Raw genomic sequence first — 6,878 nt, 5'->3', positions numbered from 1 at the left:
GTAAAAGGAAGTTTAGTTTGATAGTTTTCTGTTCAGTAAGAACTCCTTATCAATAGACACAGCTGGGAAACCCTTATGTCTTTATAGATGTAGTTGTGAAATCCTCACTTCTGTATTGTTTTGTCATTATAGTTCCCACTTTGCTATTAGAAAAGAAGTATTTGTGGCACCTTAGAGACTAACAGATCTATTTGAGCATAAGCTTTCGTGAGCTGTAAGTCTCTAAGGTGCCACAAATACCCCTTTTCTTTTTTCGAATACAGACTAACACGGCTGCTACTCTGAAACTACTTTGCTATTGTTTATTTGCATGGTCTCTGTCTGGTTCTGTGATTGTTTCTATCTGTTGTATAATTAATTTTGCTGGGTGTAAACTAATTAAGGTGGCGGGATATAATTGGTTAAATAATCATGTTACAATATGTTAGGATCGGTTAGTTAAATTTCAGGAAAATGATTGGTTAAGGTATAGCTAAGCAGAACTCAAGTTTTACTATCTAGTCTGCAGTCAATCAGGAAGTAAGGCAGAGGATAGGAACAGGGAATGGGGGTGGGGAAATTGGAATCATGTTTGGCTAAGGGCAGGAATGGGAACAGGGACACAGGTGTAAGGCTCTGTGGTATCAGAGCTGGGAAGGGGGACACTAAGGAAGGAAACTGGAATCATGCTTGCTGGAAGTTCACCCCAATAAACATTGAATTGTTTGCACCTTCAAACTTCGGGTATTGTTGCTCTCTGTTCATGCGAGAAGGACCAGGGAAGTAAGTGGGTGAAGGAATAAGCCCCCTAACAGCAGGTTTATCACACCCTGCTTCCTCCCTGCCTCTCCCTTCCACCCCCTCCCCCCAGCAGCTCCCTTAAAACCCCCTACTCTAGCAGCCATTAGCAGGACACTGGGTGGCGGATTCAGACTGACAAGCTCCTAAGCACCCTGTGGACCAGCATTTGAGATCTATGGTTCCTCACACAGAGGCAAGGGAGGGATCGGACACTGATCTGTGGGCCAGATTTTTCAAAGGGATTTAGCCTTTAAATATCTGGTGCTGTGAGCTCCCTTGTCAGAACAAAAAGCTCAATACCCTGTGTAATCCCGAAACTCAACCGAGGAATCATCCCTTTTCCAGCAAAAGTGAAAGAATTAAGACCTTGAAGTGATTGTTCCCTTAGACAGTGTTTATGCCAAAGCTAATATTGGCAGATTGTGTTATAAAGTTTAATTGTTGGGCTAACCATTGTCAGTTAGGCTACAAATTTCACTTTCTTTATGATTAAACTGCTGTTGTGTGAATCAATGTTTTCTGAGGGCTCCAGGGCAGGTGCTGCTTCTTAGAGCTAGGAGAAAAATATTTTCTCTGCCAAATTAATTTTAAAAATTAAAAAATTGAAGGAAATTTTTAAAAGTGCTGTCTTGTTGGACAATTTTAGTGGAATTTTTCCTTCGTTGAAAAAAAATAAACCCAAACAACAAAACATTTCAGTTCTTTGGTTATTATATTCCCCTCACCCACACTTTTCGCTCTGCCTTTTCTCTCTCTTCCATTGGAAAATAGAGGTGGGGGGGAGAAAGAAAACTGAGCAAACCCACCCCAAATTCCAAGTTTGTTTCACTTTTTTCAGAAGCCAAGACTCACAAAAGCATTTTTTGATTTAAAAACTTTAACAATTTGTTATTCAGTTTAATCAAAAAACTGAAAAATTTCAAAGGGATGAAAGATTTCCCACCACATTTTCCACTTCCCTTGAAAAGCCAGATTTCAATTAAAAAAATCTAACCTGCACGACTGCTTCTGAAGGCTCACATGTGGGATACCTATTTTGCTTCAGGTCTTTACCAAAATGGTTCATTGTGACCAGATGCTTAATATTAACAACAAGGGGAAAGGATCTCAGACCAAAATAGGGAAAGAACAGATTAAAGAATATTTAGGTAAGTTAAATACATCTAAGTTTGTGGGTCCTGAAGAATTTTCACCATAGAAACCAGCTGAAGCAATCTTGGAACCATTAGCAAGTATCTTCAAGAACGTATGGAGGATTGGAGACTGGAGGACAGAGGACTGGAGAAAGGCGCTATGTTTGCCTATCTGAAAAAAGGTAGATCAAGGGAATTAGAGACCAGCCTGCCTAATTTCAATACCCAGAAAGATACTGGAACAAATTATTACATGCTCAATTTGTTCAATCCTAGAAGATAATAGGGTTATGAGAAACAGCCAACGTGGGTTTGTCATGAACAGATCATGCCAAATCAATCTGATTTCCTTCTTTGATGGCATAACCAGCCCAGTGGATGGCAGAAAGCAGTAGGTGTGTTATATCTAGACTTTATTAAGGCTTTTGACACAGTTCCACATGACAGTCTCATAAGCAAAGGAGATATGGTCTACATGAAATTACTATAAGGTGGGTTCTCAAAGAGAAGTTATCAATGGTTTGCTGTCAAATGAGAGGACCTATTGTGTGGGGTCCCATAGGGCTCTGTCCTAGGTCTCATACTCTTCCATATTTTCATTAACGACTTGGATAATGGAGAGGGACCATGGAGTTGAGAGTATGCTTCTAAGATGTGCAGATGACACCAACCTGGGAGGGGTGGCCAGCACTTGAGAGGACAGGATTAGAATTCAAAATGACCTTTACAAATTGGAGAATTGGTCTGAAATCAACACGATGAAATTCAGTAAAGGCAAATGCCAAGCATTATATTCTGGAAGGAAACATCAAATGCACAAACATAAACTGAGGAATAACTGGCTGGGCAGCAGAACTTCAGAAAAGGATCTGGAATTTAGAGTGGATCATAAATGGTATATGAGTCAACACTGTGATGCTGTTGCGAAAAAGGCAAATGCCATGCGTGGATGTACTAATGGGAGCGCTGGGTGTAAGATACAGTAGGTAATTGTTGCACTCTATATGGCACTGGGGAGGCCTCAGCTGGAGGACTTGTATCCAGTTCTGGGCACCACACTTTAAGAAAGATGTGAACAAATTGGAGAGAGTCCAGACAAGAGCAGCACAAACGATGAGAGGTTTAGCAAATAAGACCTATGAGGAAAGGTTGAAAAACTGGCCATGTTTCGTCCACAGAAGAGAAGGCTGAGCGGGGACCTGATGGTCTGCAAATATGCAAAAGGCTGCTGCAGAGAGGACAGTGGTCAATTGTTCCCCAGGTCCAGCAAGGGTAGGACAAAAAGTGATGGGCTCAGTGTGCAACACGCGAGATTGAGGTTAGACATTAGGAGAAACTTTCTAACTCTAAGGACAGTTAAGTATCAAACTGGTTACCTAGGGAAGTTGTGGAATCCCCGTTATTGGAGGTTTTTAAGACCAGGTTGGACAAACACCTGCCAGGGATGTTCGCGGTCTACTTGGTCCTGTCTCAGTGCAGGGGGAAAGACTAGATGACATCTCAAGATCCCTTCCAGCCTGACATCACTATGATCCTCTAGTCACACCTCCAGCAAGACTAATTTAGTCTTATATCGATTTAGTTTAAATAGATCCCTTACCAAATTAAGTTACAACGATATAAAACACCTGGACCAAGTCCTGTAATCGATGTAAGCTACGTGTAAACCAATGTAAGTGTCTACAAATGGGTACACTTTTGTAAGCAGGGTCTGAATGAATGCTTCCCTGACAGCTAGCTGGGCGGGGAAGAGACTTTGCGTGTGTTTATGTAAATAGAGTTTGATCCTGCTCTAATTACATATTCAGCAGATTCAAACTTGTCGGTGTTATACAAGCATTGGTGTCGTCTTTATCATGGAGTTGTTAAATAGGCTGGCAGTTGTAATTTAATGTGTGGTTTCACTTTCAAATACTTGTTTGACTTCTGAACTCAATACAGTAAAACATAATCCTTGGGTGTGGGGGGACAAAGAGGGAATGCAAGGCCTCGCACCTAATTAGTAGAGCCCTGCAGGCTGGCTTCACTAATTAGGTGCCTCCTGACCTGGACCCTGGAGCAGAGGTGGAGGAAGAAGTGATGGGAGAAATAGGGAGTAGGTGGGGGTCAGTGGGCTGAGGGGGGTTGGGGAGTTCGTGGTTAGGTTGGATGAGTAGACTGCGGTGGGTGGGAGGGAGCAGGCTTTGCAGGGGGTGCCAAGATTTCTGGTGAGTTGCTGGCATTTTGGGGTATGTGGGGGATGTGGCTACATGGGAGTGATCTTATGGATAAAGTACAGCAGGCCAAGGGTAAAAGAAATCTGGGATTTTATGTTGATTGGTGTCACTTTAAGAAGCTGCTTTCATGCTATTTACTCTGTCTTAGATACTGATCCTGCAACCAGTGCTGCATGCGGAGGGCTCTCATGCAAAGGTCTCTGCAGGATTGGGGCGTCAGTGAATTAATACTGGAGCAAAAGCATGTGGCTAGGCCAGGCTCATGACATTGGCACAGTTGCATTTCAAACAAAGTTTACATAGGAGGCTTAAGGGAAGAAAGAAAAGGGTTCTTTTAACAACGGAATTCTTTTGGAGTGTTGTAGATAGCTGACAACTGTGATCCTAATGATTTTTTTAAAAAAAATATCCTGGGTTACTAATGAATACACGGTAAATTGTTAAAATTGGAAGAACTTTACCATGGGTGCTGTTTATTCGTTTGGCCTTTCAGTTAGCGTTGGATTCCAAACAAGTGATTCCCCTTAAGTTTTAGAATTTGTTTGGGGAGAGGTATTGGAAACCGTGAAGGCCAGATCTTTTCTATAAGCCAGAGGTGAAAGTAACTCCGGACACTGACTGGTATGGGGCCCGGGCCGGCTCTGGCCCCGGGAAGGGGCGGGGCCTCGGGCAGAAGGGGTGGGGTTGGGGGGGGTCAGCATCTCCCAGCCAGTCCTTCCAGGCCCCTAGGCCCACGCCTCCTGGGACTCCAGTGGTGATTTAAAGGGCCCAGGGCTCCGGACGCAGCATCCGGAGCCCCCGGGCCCTTTTAAATCCAGCCTCGGGGCAGCTGCTCCCTTTGCAAATCCCCCCCCCCCCGGTCGGTGGCTGAGGGGGGACAAAAGGGGCAGGGACATTAAAGCACTGCTGGGTCTTTTCCTGCTGCAGTGCTTTAATGTGGGCCGCATATGGCAGGAGCGGGTTCTTACCGGTACGCCGTACCAGCCTGTACCGGCTCACTTTCACCCCTGGTTCCAGCTCTGCAGAGGGCTCCCATTCACACACACACTCTCTCTCTCTCTCTGAAACTAGCCTGTTTCTACAGGGCTCTGTTGTATTTGCGCAGCGTGGGTCCTAAACACTCATTTAAAATACCCATCACCAGCCACTTGATGTTTTACTTCCCTTCATATTTTGTGTTGTCACTTGTTTGGTTGTGGTTTGGTTTGCTGTCTGTGTCACTTGATTACTTATTTTTATTGTTCTCTGTGTGCAGTATTAATCAAATTAAGAGCTGACATCCCAGAGAAATTGTGTAAGCCTGAATGAATGCCTTTTACTCTCCTTTCCAGTATCAGAAAATATTAATGATATTTGCGATGAGAGCATGACTATTTCTAGTTGACTCATAGACCTGTTTAGTGTTGACCATCTGCCCATCTGCACGGCCAGCTGGGGTCCCTTGGAGGGCTCAGTGCAACTCAGTGTCCGGATGCCCAGCTCCGCGCTGCCCTGATCCCTAAGGAACGGGAAGGAGACAGGATCAGTTTGGGTGCCCCTCACTCCCGACCCACAGCCCCCTGCTAGCCCAGCCCTGGGCTCCCCCATACACACACAGCCCCGCTGCTGGGGCTGCGGGTCGGGAGTGGGGGGCACCAGGGAGCGGGCAGTGGGGTGCAGGTCAGTGATATTCATACCCCAGCACTTCCAGTCTCTCCTGGTCTCTCAGCAAAACCGGGCCCTGGCTCTGCTGGGCTGCAGCATGAATGAAAATTCCCCCCTCCCCGTCTCCTATTAATTAGTTTCAAGAAAAGGAGTACTTGTGGCACCTTAGAGACTAACGAATTTATTAGAGCAAAAGCTTACGAAAGCTTATGCTCTAATAAAATTGTTAGTCTCTAAGGTGCCTCAAGTACTCCTTCTCATTTTACGGATACAGACTAACACGGCTGCTACTCTGAAACCTGTCATTAGTTTCAGTTTGCTTTCTTTCCCTGGAACTGAGGATAACCCGCCCCCCACCACATACACACACTCCCCCACTCCCCCCCACTGGCAGAGCTGGGGGGCAGGGCTGGGCTAGCAGGGGGCTGCGGGTTGGGAGTGAGGGGCAGTGGCAGAGCTGGGGGGCAGGGCTGGGCTAGCAGGGGGGCTGTGGGTTGGGAGTGAGGGGCAGTGGCAGAGCTGGGGGGCTGGGCTGGGCTAGCAGGGGCTGCGAGGCGGGAGTGAGGGGCACATACATCTTGCAAAAACTATGGTAGTAGATGATTCCCTCTTTAAAATATCAGTGGACTAAGGCTCAAATCAGGGAGTCAAATCCTCAAAGATAACAAGTGCTGTCTTGGTCGATGCCAGGGATGCAATCGATAGCCCCCAGGGCGAGGCTAATGTACCCTGAGAGCCTGAAGTAAAGAACCATCTTCTACAGCAGGGAGCTGAAGTTAACTCGTCTTCTCTTGAAAGAGACAAGGTGGGGGAGGGGATATCTTTTATTGGACCAACTTCTGTGGGTGAGAGAGACAAGCAATTTCGAGCCACACAGAGCTCTGCTGCAGGGCTGAAGATGGTAACCGGAGAGTCTGGACTTATTGCAAAGCTGGCTGAGCCCCCCTGTTGTGCAGGGTGTTTCCTTTGATCACGGGCGGTGGGGATCACGGGCCGAGGCAGGGTTAAGGATGGTCCAAGGTGGCTCGGGACAGTGGGTGGCTCAGGCTGGTCCCAGGGTTGGGACCATCTGGTGGCCCGGGGCGGGTTGGCCAGGACTCCTCCG

This window comes from Lepidochelys olivacea (assembly GCF_965140295.1).
Source record: "Lepidochelys olivacea isolate rLepOli2 genome assembly, chromosome: 14".
NCBI classification, from domain to species: Eukaryota; Metazoa; Chordata; order Testudines; family Cheloniidae; genus Lepidochelys; species Lepidochelys olivacea.
This window is presented reverse-complemented; position numbering follows the sequence as displayed.